Raw genomic sequence first — 19,823 nt, 5'->3', positions numbered from 1 at the left:
GATCATGAGTTGTATGCTAAGCTATCCAAGTGTGAGTTCTGGTTAGAGAAAGTTGCTTTCTGGGGCATGTGATCTCTAAAGATGGGGTAGATGTGGATCCGGCGAAGATAGAAAGATGACAAAGTGGGAAGCACCAAAGAATGTTGCCGAGGTTAGGAGTTTCTTGGGTTTAGCTGGATACTACAGACGGTTCGTGAAGGATTTCTCCAAGATAGCTAGACCTATGACAGCGTTGATGAGGAAAGAGAACAAGTTTCGTTGGGATGAGAGTTGTGAGACGGCGTTCCAAACATTAAAGGAGCGTTTGACCACGCTCTGTCTTAGCAATGCCTGAAGGGACCGAGAACTTTGAGGTTTATACAGATGCCTCGAAGAATGGGTTGGGATGTGTGTTGATGCAGAATGGTAAAGTGATTGCCTATGCTTCTAGGCAATTGAAGCCTTATGAGGAGAACTACCCTACTCATGATCCGGAATTGGGGGTCAGTGGTGTTTGCTCTCAAGATTTGGAGACATTACCTTTATGGAGCAATCTTTAAGGTATTTTCTGATCACAAGAGTCTCAAGTACATCTTCACTCAGAAGGAGTTGAACATGAGACAGAGGAGGTGGATGGCTGATTGGCGATTATGACATGGAAATCATCTACCATGAAGGGAAGGCCAATGTTATAGCTGATGCTTTGAGTAGGAAGAGTGTACATTCTCTTTGTACAGCTCTATCTTTGATGAGGCTGAGAGATGAGGTAGCGAGCTTTGGGATACATATGATGCAGAAAGGAGATGCCATGGGTGATATGACAAAGATCGACTTGAGTTTTATGATGATATTCGAGGTAAGCAGGTGTTGGACCCTAAGATAGTGGAGTGGAGAGCTGGAGTAGAGAAAGGGACAGTGTCCCGGTTTTCTATTCATACAGACGGTAGTTTGAGGTTTGATGGTAGGTGGTGTGTTCCTAATGATGAGGAGTTGAAAAAGACTATCATGACAGAGGCACATTGCACACCATATTCAGTTCATCCAGGTGGAGACAAGCTATACAAGGATTTGAAGAAAACGTTTTGGTGGCCTGGATGAATAAAGAGAAAGTTTGAGTTTGTGTCCGTTGTTTGACATGCCGAGAGTTAAAGGGGAACAAAATGACGACCACAAGGTAAAATTCAGTCTTTAGAGGTACCTGAGTGGAAGTGGGAATCCATTTCCATGGACTTCATTGTGGGTTTGCCAAGGAGTCAACAAGGTAACAACATGATTTGGGTAATAGTGGATCGACTGACCAAGTCAGCTCACTTTGTTCCAATGAAAGATACATGGACTAAGGCACAATTGGCTATGGCCTATCGAAAGAACGTGCTTAAGTTACATGGAGTCCCTAAGGACATAGTGTCTGACAGAGATGCGAGGTTTATATCGAGGTTTTGGAAGGAGTTGCAGGAATCGTTGGGAACAACTTTGAAGATGAGTACAACATTTCATCCTGCGACGGACGGGCGGGCGATGAGAGAACAATCAAGACTCTTGAGGATATGTTGCGAGCTTGTGTGATGGATTTTGGTGGTAGCTGGGAGCAGAGGTTGGACTTGATAGAATTTTCTTACAATAACAGCTATCACACTAGTATTGGTATGGCACCGTTTGAGGCTTTGTATGGGAGAAGATGTAGGAGTCCAATCTGTTGGGACGATAGTCTTTGAGGCAAAGGGTTTTAGGACCAGAGATGGTGCATGAGATGGTGGAACAGATTAAGATGATCAAGGAACGGATGAGAGCAGCTCAGGATCGACAAAAGAGTTATGCAGATATACATCGCCGGGATATAGAGTTTCAGGTTGGGGATAAGGTTCTTCTGAAAGTGTCTCCTATGGGTGGGTTTATGAGATTTGGGAAGAAAGGCAAGCTAAGTCAGAAGTTTATAGGGCCGTATGAGATCTTAGAGCGGGTTGGGGAAGTTGCATATCGTCTAGCTTTACCAGCTGCATTAGAGAGAGTGCATAATGTGTTTCATGTATCGCAGCTGCGGAAGTATGTGAGTGACCCGTCACATGTGTTAGAGGCCGAGAACTTAGAGCTAGATGAGTCCTTATCATATCTTGAGGTGCCTAAGCAGATTCTTAACCGAAAGGTTAGAAAGACTAGGAGTGGTGAGACAGTTCTGCTCAAGATCCATTGGTCTAACCACGAGACCGAGGAAGCTACATGGGAGCCAGAGGAGGCTATGAAAGAGCGTTACCCTTTCCTTTTTGATCAGGTATGTATGGTTACAGGGACGTAACCTTGTTTCTTTTAGGGGGGTAGGAGATGATCGCGAACAGTTTTTAAGAGTTTTATACCCTTTTATATGTTGTGTCGGGATGTTTGTCGGGATGAGTTGGGTTAGTAACATGTTTTATGTTGAATTTTTTTTGATTATTGAGTCGGGAATGTTATGGGAGTACCTTTGTTTAGTAGTGGTTTGAACTTCGGGGACGAAGTTCCTTTTAAGGAGGGAAGACTGTAATACTCCGTATTTATAAGTCTTGGGGTAATCTATCGAGTAGGCCTTACTCTGTCGAGTAAGGGTAAGTTGCGTTTTAGAAAAGTTTCGACTGTTGGGTACTCGATCGAGTAGTCAGGGGCACTCAATCGAGTAAGGGGTACTCGATCGAGTACCTTGGGTACTCGATCGAGTAGCCGGTTTTACGGGAAGTTTTCTCGGGTTTTGTTAATTATGCGATTAAGGTATATAAGCTTTGTCGTTATTATTCTAAATCACTTTTGCAAAACCTAAATTACTGTTTAAGAGAGAAAGCAAGCAAGTTCTTCATCCTAATCGCATTATTAGCAATACCCGGAGTTTGGAAGGTCAGTTCTTAGCGTTGATTATACCGTTGAGTTCCTTGCGTCGAGGGTAAGATCTATGTACCCTTTTTATTGTCTTTCCTTTAATTTGGTTAAACCCTAATTTGTAGATTTGGGGGTTTATGTGTAGTATGTAATTTGGTAGCCCTTATGTGTTGTATGATAGGAGGAGGGTTCATAGAGGAAGCTTTTGATTCAAAGAGAGAGACCGTCGATTGTGTGCTTACCGGGTAGGATTTCCTACTCGCATTAGTCCTATAATGGGATATTGGTTGGTGTGTTGAGATTGATTGTTGATATAGTAATTGTGTTGTGACGGTTGTGATTGCGATTGTGTTTGTGATTGTTGTCTATGGTCCTCGATGCGTGTCCTCGGCTGAGTGGGGTCACTTGCGGGAGTGGCTTCACGCCCTAGTTTCGCCTTCATGGAACCCGCCACGAAGGGATGTGCACATTAATGGACAGGGTTATCGCTCACTATGTGTAGCGGGGATTTGGTGGGTACGGCTGCGGTCCCCCATCGGCGGGGGCTGGTCCAAAGGACGATCGATGATTGAGATGATTGGATTTGGCGTGATTGTGTGTGTGTGATTTAAGTCATGTCTGTTTATCTTATTGTTAATATATATTGAATTGTGTGATTAGTACGACCCGGTGTTGTTTTTTGTAAACTGCGGTGATCCATTCGGGGATGGTGAGCAGATATTGAGCAGGTATTGAGATGAGTACTGGGATAGCTGGGATGGCCACGACATGATGATAGGAGTCTTCCGCTGTAGTTTATTAGTTATTTACATTTCAGTTAGAACAGTCAGTTTGAGAACATGTATTGCATTTTGGTTTGGTTTTGAGAATTGTACTCTTCGCTAAGTATTTATATTTAAACGTTGTTTCTTCATTGTTTATTTGATTATCATTGTCTCGGGTAACCGAGATGGTAATGTCTTCATACCTGAGTGGTCCTGGTAAGGCACTCGGAGTATGGGGGTGTTACACCACCGGCATAAAAAACTTTCCAATTTTCACGGGTACATCTTCCCATACCCCAAGTGGTTTCTTTGTAGTTCGGTTCGCCATTTATAGAGTTATATTAGTGCACTTAAGTTCTCCCACCCCTAGCCTTTTGCATACCGAGTATGGCATGACACTCACACTTGCATCAAGATCACTTAGTGCGTTGTTGATCGTGGTGTATCCGATGGTACATGGAATGGAGAAGCTTCCCGGATATTTGAGCTTAGGTGGGTAATTTCCTTGAAGTATTGCACTACTTATGTTTGTGAATACCATAGTTTCAACTTCCTAATGGACTTCTTCTTGGTAAGGATGTCTTTCATGTATTTTGCATAGGCTAGCACATGGTTGATCAACTCCGTAAATGGGATAGAAACCTCTAAGTTCTTCACAATCTACATGAATTTCCCAAGTTGCGCATAAAGCTTGGGCTTGGCTTGTAGACTTGGAAACGGAAGTATAATCACAATAGATTCTCATTCAAACTCTTTGGCCTTCTCTTCATTTCTCTTCTTCAATGATTCATTGGTAATTGGTTCCACTATCCTAGGATTTCTCCTCAATGGTTCCAACTCCTTCCTTTCTTCCATCACATCTCTTGGCTTCACACTTTCCTCAATAACATCCTTTTCAATCGGCTTCTTAGGTCCCTCATATTGTGTACCACTTCTCAAGTGAATGGCATTGATGGTTTCATGCTTTGTAGGAGGATTACCTTGGGCAGGTAATTGTCCTTTTTGCCTCTGCGAACTCGAAGAGGCCAATTGTGCAATTTGTGTTTCCAACATCTTCGTATGAGCAAGGATATTGTTGATGGTAGTGTCTTTGGCTTGGCTATCTCTTGCATTTGAGTGAAGAAGTCTTGTTGGTTCTTTTGCATTTGAAGGACCGCTTTTTTAACATCAAAAGCTTTGTAATTGGTTTGATTATAAGAGGGCTGGTTCTGGAATTCTTGGTTTTGGCTGAAAAAGGGCCTTTGAGTAGGAATTATCATTAGAGGTGGGGTGTATGTTGGTGAGGATTTTGAACATTTTGGCTATTATATGAGAAGTTTGGGTGAAATTTGGTGTTTTTATTGTAAAAGTTGGAGTATGGGGTGCCATTCTTGTGTACTTGGAAAGCATTCACTTGCTCATTTGTGCCCCTACACTCTTGTTGATCATGTCCCAAAGTTCTACAATTCTCACATACTCCATTTGGAATAGAAGACGTTGACACCATGGAATTAACTTGTTGATCATGATGTTGATTGGGTGATTGAGAGGCCTCATTCATCTTGGCTATGGCCTTGTAAAATTTCAAGTTCATTGTGTCAATATGGGAGCATAATTGGGCACCCAAATAGGCACTCAATTGTGTAACGAACTCAACTTCATATCTCCCTCCCCTAGTAGCTTTTCTTGGCATACATTATTGAGAGTTTTGAACCGCCATCTCCTCTATCTTCACTCAAGTTTGGTTATCATCTACCTCGGTGAATCTTCCATTAGAATCCATGTTGAGCACATTCCTTGAGTCTTCATACAACACATTCCAAAATTGTAGGACAAGAAACCATTCGGCATACCCATGATGAGGACAAGAGCGACATTTATCTTTGAATCTTTCCCATGCCTCATATAGGGACTCTTCATCTCTTTGCTTGAACCCGGTGATTTGGGCTCTTGTAAAAGGCAAGTGCTAACTTCTTCCATGAATCGATTCCAAGAGTGACCTAGTCTAGGTCTTCAACCATTGCTTCGCGATTCTAATCAAGGAAAAGGGGAACAATACCCATCGAATTTGATCTTGTGTTACCCCCATTTGGGAAATTGCATCACAATAGTCACAAAAAGTCTCCATATGTAGATGAGGATCCTCACTAGGCATCCCTCCAAATTGACTTCGTTCGAATAATTGTATGAATGCGGATTTGTAGATACCCAGAATTTGTTGAATCCACAAGAAACACCCGATGATTATCGGACTACAATATGCTTAGGAATCACTGCTTTTAATCGACATTTTGTATAACTATACGTCCGAAAACTCAAAACGATTTCGAAAACAAAACATTTTCAAAACTTATCAAAAGTACCTTGAATGTTTTATGCACGGCGACGGGGTCGCAATGACACTAACTAGAATCAAAACCGATACCGGACCAAAAACCGACTCAAAATTCAAATCTCGACTCCAACAACTAGTCAAATCGAGTCAAACACAAAAAAACAAACATCTAAGACAGCTAAGACAGAGAGGTAGGAAATTGTCAGCTAAATCTAAGTTCGTCAAAGTAACCAAATTGGGGGGGTTTTAATTTGTGATATTCTAAACTAATAAGAATAAGGGAAAGAGAAAATAATAGAAGAAAAATTGACCAAGGAGAGAACAACAGCTAAGACAGACGGTTCACCATAATCATCCGGTCAAGTAATCTAGGTCTCAGGTTAATGCAATTACGGTCTAAGGGGTAACGAACGTCACCTTTCGGTACTTAATTCGCCCTAGAGCGTGAATTGCTTAGCTTTCGCCCTAACTACAATACCCTATTGTTCGCTATTAGTCTCGCCTTTTCCAACCTTTCGGTCCAGGTCAAGGATCACTGAGATATAAATTCCTAATCGCGTCGACTCAATTAGATAGATACAATTAATTGCAGCATTTAAACAACAAAGACTTACCAGCATTAACCCAATAAATCGATTACTATCCCTTCATAATTATGGATCCCCTTTAGTCTTAGCATAAGAGAATTAGCAACTAATTATCATCGAATTAATAATAACAACAAATTGATAATTAAAACTAAACATGATGATAAAACTAATAAGGATTGAATTAAAGCAATTATGATAACAACTAAAAGAGGGAAGGAATTAAAGCAATAAATAAGATTAAAGATAAAAGTAGGATAATAATACCAATCGCAAAATCCAAATCCGAGTAGCAAAGTGTAAAGGAAGAACAAAAATCCAAGAACAGTAGTCTAAGGTAGAGTAAAAAGTGAACAGATCCAAGAGAAGAGAGGAAGAGAGGAGTTACGTTGTTCACTCCTCAGTCTTATACGAAAAACACATTCTAACCTAATCCATGGACTAATTACAAAAGCCCATCAGACAATTAGGCGGAAAATAAACTAAAGTAGGACAAACCACTCGATCGAGTGGAAATAAACCACTCGATCGAGCAGACTAGCACCAACCCTCTCGATCGAGTGGAATTAAACCACTCGATCGAGCACTTCTTGCTTGTCTCCTCTTGTGGATACTCGAAAGTGGTCGATCGAGCATCCTTAGGCATATAAAGCATTCGATCGAGCATAAAATCTACTCGATCGAGCTATTTAAGCACGTTAGACCTTGAAACACTTCCCGAACCCAGCTCACGCGTCTTCCAAATGTTAGATTTCCAAACTCCGGCTCCTCATTCTCCATAAATGCATGCAAATGGGACGGATTAAGGCTCGGTTTAGCTCCTCTTTGGTCAGTTCCTGCAAATTACATAAAACGAACCAAAGTAGAATATTCGGGGGTATTTGTATCTAGATGCTACATAAAAAGTACAGAAATGCGTGTGAAAATGAGGTAAAAACCTTATATAAAAGACACGCATCAAATCTCCCCAAACCAAACCTTTGCTTGTCCCTAAGCAAATATGAATGCAACTGAGGAATAACAGTGGAACAGGACCAACGCATCAACTACAAATCACCCACTAGAACCAATTTAACACAATAAAATGACAAAGTGGCAAATGAGAAGTGCAAACAAGTTAAATCAATGTTTCAAACTTACTGAACCGTCGACCTTGCAAGATTCAAAAGATATCGGACCCTCACGGGTCGCTCATCACTCAAAATTAGGCACAAAGTGAGTATATATGTGAAAGATAGAAGGAAAAAAGACACTCACCTAACTCGACCTATAAGAGCATGCATGCAGTTAACATGAATAAAGTCTCTACAACCGTACATATGCATTCCAACCAAACTAATGACCAAGACACATGCCGAGGACTTACATTTGGGTAAGTGAGGTATTGGGTAAAAAGGGGCTAAGATGAATTTGGATATGTGGGGTTAATAGCCAGGCTAGCAACAACGAATCCAAATATAAACTGCATCCCAACTTCGTACTCAATATAACAAGATTAAACGGTGCAAAAACTATGCACTAAACTCACAAAACACCAAGAACTCGTCAACTCCCCATAAGATATAAGTGAAACATGGGAGTGAAGGTCATTATACAATTCTCGTTTTTCTTCACACAAGATTTTTCTTTCTTCCTTCTTTTTTCTTTTCTTATTTCGTTTTTTCGCTCTTTTTTTTTCGTTTCATTTTTTTTTTTTCATTATTTTTTTTTCAACAATTCTTTTCTTACATTCCCTTCAATTCTTCCACCATCTTCTGAAATCATATAAAATAACCATACTGCAATAAAACATTCCAACAACTACTCGTCACTAGCTCGGCTAGGGTAAGAAGTATTATAGAAAGTAGTTAAAAGGACAAAAAGGCAATTTGGCTATGTGGGGTTCATGGGTAGAATGAAATAAAGGGGACTGCGTCTCCTAACATGTGTCACCATCCATAGACCGAATGCATACAGGTATTAAGAAGACTGGACTCATGCTTATGCAAATTAATGTTACATGCCTTAAAGAGAGTACTACTCACATCCTAAAATGAAACCGGTCATGGATGTCACCAGTTTATAAAGCTCTAACCTCAGAATGTAAAGTAGCTTGCCGATATAATGAATCAAGTCTATTCGTTCAGATAAGAGAGAAACAAAAACTCGTAGATTATGCACATAATCATGCCAACTAAATGTCAAGAATATGAAAGGCTCAAGTAAGGGTTCAAAGTATCGTCACAGTTCAAACGTTCCGACTCAAATTAAACATGAAAAATTTTTAATTTATGTGATTTTTGGAATTAAAAGCAACAATGCATGCGATAATAATAAACGTGCAAGCAAAAATGCAAGAAAACATGCAGACACAGATATGGATGCATACCTCCCCAAACCAAACCGTACAATGCCCTCATTGTACCAAAAATAGGGAAAGAAATGCAAACTGAAGAGAAAAGGAGAAGTGGAGTCGGAAAACTTACAAAACGTCATAAGGAGGGACCTCCCCAAACCGACCATGAACATGGGAGGTCAAAGAAAGTTAAGCAGTAGCTCCATAGACGTAAATCAGCCGCTGGAAGACATTATTACTCGATCGAGTAACTTGGAACAGTTCGATCGAGCAAACTGGCATGTGGAAGGACTCGATCGAGTAGAAAACCAGTCGATCGAGTAGATGCGATTTTTGCTTTGGTCGATCGAGTAAAAATACCACTCGATCGACTGACAATTACCTCAAAAAGCGCTCGATCGAGTAGAAAACTACTCGATCGAGTGAAGTAACCTGCAAAACACGCATTCCAAAGCAAAGAGAGCATGAAGAGTTCGTAAAACAGAGTCTAAAGTTCAACATAAAGCTAAAGAGAAATAAATAGTTCAACAAAAGTACAATAAAACAGTCCGGGCTGCCTCCCGGAGAGCGCTGGTTTATGAGGTTCCGCATTTACCTTTCGGCATCAATTAACTGGCGCGTCAAGTATGTCGAAATACAAGACTTCAACACGATTGTCTGTTTCATTCGCCTCGTGGTAATGCTTCACATATTGGCCATTCACCTTGAACCTATGACCTTAGGAATCTTCGAGCTCCACGGATCCAAATTTGGTAACAGCCGTCACCGTATAAGGACCACTCCACCTGGACTTCAGCTTGCCAGGGAATAATCTCAATCAGGCATTGAAAAGCAGCACCTTTTGCCCAACATGAAACTCCCGAGGTAGAATTCTCTTGTCATGCCATCTCTTCGTCTTTTCTTTGTAAATGCGTGAGCTATCATAGGCATTAAGCCTAAACTCTTCCAACTCATCTAGCTGCAAAAGACGATTCTGACCACACAACTTAGGATCATAGTTAAGCTCACGAATTTCCCACCAAGCCTTACATTCCAATTCAACAGGTAAGTGACACGATTTCCCATAAACTAGCCTATAAGGTGATGCACCAATTGGTGTCTTAAAGGCAGTTCTGTAAGCCCATAATGTGTCATCTAACTTAAGACTCCAGTCTTTCCGTGATTTAGAAACTACCTTAGACAAGATCTCTTTCAACTCGCGATTAGAGACCTCAACCTGACCATTAGTTTGGGGATGATACCCCAAACCACGCCGGTGTTGGACACCAACTTTAGACAGAATAGAAGTGAGTTTCTTTTCTTTAAAATGCATCCCCCAATCACTAATGACGACCCTAGGGACACCAAATCGGGGGAATATAATCTTTTTAAACATCTTTATCATGGTCTTAGCATCACAATGGGGTGAGGCAATTGCCTCAAACCATTTTGACACATAATCTACAGCCACTAAGATATACCTATTACCTTTACTGGATGGGAACGGTCCTTGGAAATCAATGCCCCAGACATCGAAAACCTCAACCTCTAAGATGCCGTTTTGTGGCATCTCATGTCTCTTTGAAATGTTCCCTGATCGTTGGCAAGCATCACAAGTCGAAACAAAAGACTTAGCGTCGCAAACAAAGAAGGCCAAGAAAAACCGGACTAAAGTACCTTAGCCACGGTGCGCGATGGACCGTGGTGACCACCATATGAAGAGGAGTGACAGCCCTCCAGACTACTTTGGTCTCCCACTGCGGAATACACCGTCTCAGAGAGACTGTCTTCACATTCCTTAAACAAGTAAGGATCATCCCGTATATCATCGCTTAGCGTTATACGTAAAACGCTTCCTCTCATCGATGAGAAAGGTCAAAGGCGCACTTGCCACTGACAACGAAGTTAGCTATATCTGCATACCAAGGTTCTTGGTTAACAATAGACGATATAACAGCAATTAAAGTATCGTCAGGAAAAGAATCATTAATAGGTAGAGAATCTTCCCCTTCTTGTCGCAAGAGACGCGACAAGAGATCAGCTACGACGTTCTCAGCTCCTTTCTTATCCTTATTCTGCAAATCAAACTCCTGAAGAAGGAGTATCCATCTCAGTAGCCGTGGTTTAGCCTCCTTCTTAGCAAGGAGATGCCTCAAAGCTGCATGGTCAGTAAAAACAATAACTTCTGACCCAACTAAATAAGTACGAAACTTCTCTAAGGCATAAACTACAGCTAGCAGCTCTTTCTCAGTGGTAGTGTACTTCACTTGAGCCTCATCCAGAGTTCGGCTCGCATAGTAGATAGCATTCAAAGCCTTGTCTTTCCGTTGGCCTAGCACCGCTCCTAGTGCATAGTCACTCGCATCACACATAATCTCAAACGGCAAGTCCCAAACGAGAGGCTGTATGATCGGCGCAGAGACTAAAGCCTGATTTAACCTGTTAAAAGCAGAAAGACAATCATCAATAAACACAAAAGGGGCATCCTTAAGTAGCAACTGTGTAAGTGGTTTAGCAATCTTTGAGAAGTCCTTGATAAACCGGCGATAAAAGCCAGCGTGACCAAGGAAACTCCTCACCCCCTTAACATTGACAGGAGGTGGTAATTGCTGAATCACTTCCACCTTTGCTTTATCAACTTCTATTCCCCTATCAGAAACTAAGTGCCCTAAGACAACTCCCTCGTTGACCATAAAGTGGCACTTCTCCCAATTCAGCACAAGATTAACCTCAATACAAATACCGCAACACTTTCTCAAGGTTAGACAGACAGTTAGAAAAATCACTTCCGTATACACTGAAATCGTCCATAAAAACTTCCATAATAGACTCAATATACTCTGAAAATATCCCCATCATGCACCTTTGAAAGGTGGCAGGGGCATTACACAAACCAAAAGGCATCCTGCGATAAGCAAAAACGCCCTGAGGACAAGTAAATGTAGTCTTAGCTTGATCGTCTGGGTGGATAGGATCCAAAGAACCCGAATACCCGTCTAAATAGCAGAAAAATTTATGAGAAGCTAACCTTTCTACCATTTGATCAATAAAAGGAAGGGGAAAGTGATCTTTCTTGGTGGCGGCATTCAGCTGTCTGTAATCTATGCACATCCGCCAACCAGTCACTACTCGAGTAGGTATTAATTCATTCTTCTCATTCTTAACAACAGTTGTCCCTCCTTTCTTCGGGACCACCTGTACTGGACTCACCCATTTGGAATTACCAACAGAATAAATGATACCTGCATCTAGCAGCTTCATTACCTCAGCCATCACAACATCCTCGCATCTTCCTGGTTCAGCCGTGCCACCCCCTGTCTGCAAGGTTTGTGATCTTCCTCCAGCTCTATCATGTGCATACAAACATCGGGACTAATCCCCTTGATATCGTCTAGTGAATAGCCCATTGCTTTATCAAGTTTCTTAAGTACACGGCTAACAAAGAAGTCACCGATCATCATTAAGCTTGGCACTAACAATGACTGGATATTGCTCTGTATCGTCTAAGAAAACATATTTAAGATGAGAAGGGAGAGGCTTACGTTCCGGTACCTTTACCTCAATGGAGCAAAGAGCGCTAATCATTTGTTCCACTTGCTCTCCCTCATGCTCATCTAAATCATCAACAAGCAAATCCAACGCAGCGTCATCGTCGTCTGGGCTATCTGCACACTCATCAAAAAGCATAAGAGCTTCTAGTGGGTCCTTCATAAAAGAACCCGACCAGAAGTCATAGATAGACTCATCAATAATATCAACCGAATAACAGGTATCCTCTATCATTGGCCGAGCCAAAGTGCTAGACAGACTGAAAGTGTTCGCGTCATCCCCTACTGCAAGAGTCAAACGCCCTTGTTTGACATCAATGACGGCCCCAACTGTACAAAGGAATGGTCTTCCTATGATAATATGGGTCCGCGTGTCCTCAGCTATATCTAAAACAATGAAATCAACTGGGATAAAGAGCTTGCCTATTTTCACAGGCACGTCCTCTAAGACACCTAAGGGCTTCCTAACAGATCTATCAGCCATCTGTAGGGTAATGTTTGTCACTTTAAAATGACTCATGTTCAGTTTCTTGCAAACAGGGAGGGGCATGACACTGACACGGGCTCCTAAATCGCAAAGAGCCTTATCAATAACCATGTTGCCTATAATACAAGTAATAGAAAAGCTGCCCGGGTCTTTCATTTTAGGTGGACCCCTATTCAAAAGCAAATTACTAGACTCTTCCATAAATTAAATCGTCTCAAATTCACTTAAATTTCTCTTACGCGTCACAATATCTTTCATAAACTTAGCGTAAGTGGGTACCTGAGTAACAAGTTCGGAGAAAGGGACAGTTACCTGGAGGTTCTTCACGGCGTCCACTAACTTACCGTACTGTCGCTCGATCTTTGCGTCCTTCAGATGACCTGGGAAGGGCACTCTGGTAGCAATGAGTGGACCCGTAACTTTTTCTTTACCTTTATCAATGCGTGACGTCTCCACAGCAGGGGAAGATGACACGGTAGCGGAATTAGATAGTAAAATAGGATCCCCTCCACTTCTGGTACTCGATCGAGTACTTTTATCACTCGATCAACCATTCTCTTCTTCTGTTTCACTCGATCGACCAGTTTTATCACTCGATCGAGTGATTTCTTCAGCATACTTACTCGATCGAGTAAGAATATCACTCGATCGACCAACATCAAATTTTGCACTACTCGTTCGACCAGTATTTTCACTCGATCGAGTGATAGGATGAATTAAGACACTCGATCGAGTAGATAAGTCACTCGATCGAGTGTCTTCAGCACACGCAGCAAGCATTTCGGCTAAAAACTCATCCAAATCATCCTCCGGGGTATCTTCAGCTGTTAAAACCCCGTCTTCTGGTACATTTGGCTCTTCATAAGTAAAGCCAACTTGTAAATTCGTTGCACTAACTGAATGGCATGTCGGTAGAAGCTCGGCTTGGTCTTTCGCGAGTGTTAACTGCGCGACTTGTTCCATCAATTTCGTTATGACCATGTCTTTCCTACTGCACTTCTCATCACACTGTTGTGACATGCTCATCACAAAGGATTTTAATTCAGCAATTTCTTCATTTGCAGTAGGAGAAACCGGCTGCGACACTGGCGTAGAAGGGGTAGGGACATTCTTTATTTCCTCATACAGCTGAGAAAAAGGAACCCCTTGCTTGTATTTCCGATAAGCAAGGACACGCTCTACACTTGCCATGCATCCAATAGGGTCATGCCCTTCCTCGCCACATCTACCACATGGCTCTATATGCTCAGTAATCGTAGGCATCCTGGCAAATAGACTTTCAAAGCAACGACTAATCTGCAAAACTAATCAAAACTTTGCAGAAATGAGATCAGCCTCAAGGAATAAATTCCATGAGACAAGGGACAACCTTAATTAAAGCAACAAAATTGCGCCACCTCCCCGGCAACGGCGCCAAAATTTGACACGTCTGTCACGTACCTGTCGAAAATACCAACTGGCTCTAACTAATATAGCTAGGGAAGTCGGGTCAAATCCACAGAGAGGTAAGAAATTGTCAGCTAAATCTATGTTCGTCAAGGTAACCAAATTGGGGGGGTTTTAATTTGTGATATTCTAAACTAATAAGAATAAGGGAAAGAGAAAATAAGAGAAGAAAAATTAACCAAGGAGAGAAAAACAGCTAAGACAGACGGTTCACCATAATCATCCGGTCAAGTAATCTAGGTCTCAGGTTAATGCAATTACGGTCTAAGGGGTAACGAACGTCACCTTTCGGTCCTTAATTCGCCCTAGAGCGTGAATAGCTTAGCTTTCGCCCTAACTACAATACCCTATTGTTTGCTACTAGTCTCGCCTTTTCCAACCTTTCGGTCCAGGTCAAGGATCAATGAGATATAAATGCCTTATCGCGTCGACTCAATTAGATAGATACAATTAATTGCAGCATTTAAACAACAAAGACTATACCATCATTAACCTAATAAATCGATTACTCTCCCTTCATAATTATGGATCCCCTTTAGTCTTAGCATAAGAGAATTAGCAACTCATTATCATCGAATTAACAATAACAACAAATTCATAATTAAAACTAAACATGATGATAAAACTAATAAGGATTGAATTAATGCAATTATGATAACAATTAAAAGAGGGAAGGAATTAAAGCAATAAATAAGATTAAAGATAAAAGTAGGATAATAATACCAATCGCAAAATCCAAATCCGAGTAGCAAAGTGTAAAGGAAGAACAAAAATCCAAGAACAGTAGTCTAAGGTAGAGTAAAAAGTGAACAGATCCAAGAGAAGATAGGAAGAGAGGAGTTACGTTGTTCACTCCTCAGTCTTATACGAAAAACACATTCTAACCTAATCCATGGTCTAATTACAAAAGCCCATCAGACAATTAGGCGGAAAATAAACTAAAGTAGGACAAACCACTCGATCGAGTGGAAATAAACCACTCGATCGAGCAGACTAGCACCAACCCTCTCGATCGAGTGGAATTAAACCACTCGATCGAGCACTTCTTGCTTGTCTCCTCTTGTGGATACTCGAAAGTGGTCGATCGAGCATCCTTAGGCATATAAAGCATTCAATCGAGCATAAAATCTACTCGATCGAGCTATTTAAGCACGTTAGACCTTGAAACACTTCCCGAACCCAGCTTACGCGTCCTCCAAGTGTTAGATTTCCAAACTCCGGCTCCTCATTCTCCATAAATGCATGCAAATGGGACGGATTAAGGCTCGGTTTAGCTCCTCTTTGGTCAGTTCCTGCAAATTACATAAAACGAACCAAAGTAGAATATTCGGGGGAATTTGTAGCTAGATGCTACATAAAAAGTACAGAAATGCGTGTGAAAATGAGGTAAAAACCTTATATAAAAGACACGCATCACAAAGCTTCCATGTTAAGTATAGAGGGTATACTTGAATGGTCAAGTACAACAATCATGCCATCAAAAACCTAGGATAGAATAAATCATTATTTCAAATGCGTGATAGTGACAAGACAGCTCGAAGACCCGCGAAATGGCTCGCGCCTCTTCGAGTGGCCCATGCGGCCACATTTCTCAAAATGCACACAACCACTCAATCCTCTATAAATACCCCTCAAATGCCACCATTTGAAGGTACGCGAGTGTCCGCCCCCTCATTTCTCCCTTAAAATTCTAGACTTGACTTATCAAGTCACAAACCGACACGTATTTTCGACCTACCAAGTTTTCCGATCTAACAAGTTTTTGCACTTCCATCGATTTCTTATCTTCAACCTAGCATGTAAGTATAAGGGTGTAACTAATCCTCTTCTTTCATGTATTTTTATCCGTTTTTATGACGTGAACATGCTAAAACATGCATAACATGGTCCAAAATATGGATCGAATGAGCCAAAACCGAGTTTTGACCTGAAACAGAAACCCTTAGTGACAACTAGGTAGCTCGCGCTTGAATGGGCTATCCACGTCAGAACCAAACGTGTTTGAATTCATTCTTTCCATTTTCATTTCATTTTACAACCGGTTTTTACCATGTTAAATCATTTTTATGATAAAAATTTTTAACGACAGAAGTATTCACCCTTAGTTCCTTATACCATGACGGTTTAATCCGTGTTCTGGTGATGATATTTGGTTAATTACATTTTAAAAGGTATTTAAAAACCTTTTATTTATTTGTTTACACTTTCAAAAACAACCATATTAGTCATACATGCATAATCATCCTTGGTTCCATATACCATGTCAGTTTAAACCCGAGTACGATGATGAACATTGACTAATCACAAACAATGAAGTTAACACAATTTGAATAGAATAAATATTTTTCAAAACCATTCATGTCAAGGCTGCAAAACCGAACCCGACATCGAATATTGTCAATACAATGATGATTATTCAAGTCTCGTTCTTCATATTGGCACAAAAGTGGTCTAAATGACCTTTTCAACAAAGATGGGTTCAAATACCCTTTCACAAACATTTTCAACAACCAGGAGACACCCTTTTGGGTCGTCCGCTGTCTCGCGCCTAAGCAGACTTACTGATTTCCAATTTTTAAACCAGGATAGGTCCCTTTGCATCGCCCAAAGGCTCGCGCCTCAATAGGCTGCCTGATGTAGGTCCTACTTCATTTCCAGCACTTGTCTAGGACGATCCTTGTTAGGTTCATATACCCCTATTAGATTCATATAATCATTTTATAAATTACCCATAATTTATATACTAGTGGATCTAGTTGCATGCATAACAAAATGAACAAAAATAAGGAGAAAAATCACATTTCTTACATTGTATATGGTTCGAATTTTTGGGGCACAAGTAAGGTCTCCTACCTTCACCTGTTCTTGAGCTAAATACAATTGGAATGATCCACCAAGATCTTCAAGTCTCATTGATACGTGCATTTTGTATAGTCTTTTTAGCTATTTTAGTACGTATTTCTATGTACTTTCGTACTGTTTATATTGCATTTTGCCCCCGAATTGGCTATTTTGGTTCGTTTTGTCCGTTTTGTAGAAATGAACGCGAAAGTAGTGGAATCGTACCATTTTCGTCCTTTTTGCATGCATTTTGAGGAGACGGGATTTTTCAGAGTGAGATCTTGCATTGGGATGCGTGAAGGAACGGTCTACGAGGCAGTCGGTCACGAGTTTGAGCTGATTTGAAGGAAGAATACTCGATCGAGCTGTTTTATCACTCGATCGAGTGGTTTCTATAGCCGAGAATAGTCGATCGAGTAATATTTTACTCGATCAAGAAGTGCTGGAAATTGAGGTTGCTCGATCGAGAAACAATTCTACTCGATCGAGTAGATTATCTGGAGAAATGCTCGATCAAGTGGTTTCAAACTACTCGATCAAGTGGTTTTGGCTGGCGTGGGCTTTCATTAGCCCGTGAACTTGTTTTAGTTTTTGGACTTGGCATATTTTCTATTTAAACGTACATTAGCTAGGTTATTAGCATCTAAGTTTTATCTATTATTCATCTTTCACTCTCAAGATTGCGTTACTCTTTTCTTCTCTACTGTAACTTTTGCTTTGGGATTTTTCTCGCTCGGATTTGTTTGTTCTTTAAGCCGGATTCTTGCAATTGTAATCTCTTTCTCCTTTCTTAATATTAATCTCTCTTTCATTAATTTTAATTATTTGTTTTGTTCCTTATACTTTCTGCCCTAATTACTTTTATGCAATTGAATTATCGTTTCATTATGTTTATTGTTAGTTCATTCATCGTTATTAGTTTTGACAATATTAAGTGCATGAGTAGCTAATCAGTTTCATGTTAGGATTAGGGGATCTACGGTAGAAATGTGACGATGTAGTAAATAGGTTAGATGAATTAATTGTGAGACTCTGTCCCCATAGCAATATAACTGTATTTACCGACTTAGTTGAGTGCACGCTTCTGAGTCACCTTTTTAATCTGGTTAAATTTAATCCTGGATCGGAAGATTGGTCTAAATAGACCTGCTATGAACAGTAGACTACCCTGACGAGGACGGAAGTTAAGTTAGTGGTAATTTAGAATAGAAAGTGGACCGGAAGGACCTTTCCATATCCGTCTCGCAGTAATTTATCTAAGTTGCTTGCAGTTGAGTCACTGGACTACCGTAGTGAACCGAAATCTTGACATGCCCCGTCTCTATTGATAGTTTATTTCTATTTTCTGCCTTAATTGCTCTTTCCTTATGTCTCTTGCCTTAAAGCTTTTATTTTAGGAAATCAAATTACAAACCCCCCGTTTGTGACCAAATAGACGGACTCTTACAGATATCTTGCCTCCCTGAGGAGATCGACCTGACTTCCCTAGCTATATAGTTAGTTTAGTTAGTTATTTTTGATAGGTATACGGGAACCCTGTCAAATTTTGGCGCCGTTGCTGGGGAGGCAATTGCCCTATCTGTCTTTGTTTCGTTTATTTTATCCGTCTCACGGAATTTTTATTCCTTGAGGCAGTTCTTATTTATTTTCTTTCAATGTTGTGTATGCCCAGATCAGATAGGTTTGAGTTAGTTTCAACTGATTCTGAACCAGAGAGTCTGTTCAGGCATAGACTCCGTCTATAAAGAGAATCACGAAAGGAAGACTTGAGTACTTTCGAACCCGAACATCACCATTTCCTTTTTACAGAAAATCCATCTTTTGAAGAAGACACTTTCAGTTCTGTAAATCAACCAGTAAAGATGCCAAACATTGCTAGTCACTCGGAGCCTAAAGCATCATCAATTCCAAAGGGTTTCAATCTCCAGACTGAGGATGGGAATACATTTGACATCCATCCGTCCTATATCAATCCGGTAGAGAGAAATCTCTTTAGAGGTGTGGCAGGTGAAGACCCGAGGAAGCATATGGAGGTCTTTACGGACTACTGTTCTACTATCCCCGCCACAAAGGGGGTAACTCAAGACAAGATTAAGGAGGTTATGTTTCCTTTTTCTTTGACTGACTCAGCCAGGGAGTGGCTGACTGATTTGGACCGTACGGCCGCGGGGGTCAGAGACTGGGAGACCCTTGCTCTTGCTTTTTATAAGAGATATATCCCTCCACAACGCACCAATCAGATGAGGGCAAAGATCACAAGTTTTAAGCAGGCACCTGATGAGACTTTCTATGAAGCATGGTCCCGTTTCAAGAAGTTGGTGAGGTCTCTTCCTCACCATGGTTTTGATCCGTGGTTTCTGTCCAACCAGTTCTACAATGGGCTGTACGATTATCAGAGAGCCATACTTAATGCATCATCTAACGGAAGATTCCAAGAGAACACTGATCATGATAAGGGATGGGCCCTTATTGAAGAGATGGCGAACCACTATGTTGAGTATGGAAACCTGAGGGATGGTATTTGGATAGTTCATGCAGTCGATAAGCAAGTTGTGGCTCAGCTGGAAGCCATGAATGCTAGATTTGATAAGTTGGAGCTGCATTCTGCTGGGGAGCCTCAGACGGTTCATTTGCTTACTAGAGGGGAGACAGTCACATGTGAGAGGTGTGGGAGCAACGACGGTCTGCTGTTGGCTGTC

At 41.0% G+C, this 19,823-nt stretch overlaps 2 non-coding genes across 2 annotated transcripts; one reads left to right on the top strand and one right to left on the bottom strand.

Annotated features, from left to right (window-relative positions):
• The first annotated feature begins 5,416 nt into the window (after positions 1-5,416).
• On the top strand, positions 5,417-5,521 carry LOC141650072 (small nucleolar RNA R71). Its single transcript, XR_012546134.1, has one exon. It is a non-coding gene; the product is annotated as a small nucleolar RNA R71 (small nucleolar RNA).
• Positions 5,522-19,362: 13,841 nt separating this feature from the next.
• LOC141650187 (small nucleolar RNA R71) lies at positions 19,363-19,468 on the bottom strand. The gene has a single exon (XR_012546235.1). It is a non-coding gene; the product is annotated as a small nucleolar RNA R71 (small nucleolar RNA).
• Positions 19,469-19,823: the final 355 nt, after the last annotated feature.

Source organism: Silene latifolia, chromosome 3, assembly GCF_048544455.1.
Source record: "Silene latifolia isolate original U9 population chromosome 3, ASM4854445v1, whole genome shotgun sequence".
Classification (NCBI taxonomy): Eukaryota; Viridiplantae; Streptophyta; class Magnoliopsida; order Caryophyllales; family Caryophyllaceae; genus Silene; species Silene latifolia.
This window is presented reverse-complemented; position numbering and strand designations above follow the sequence as displayed.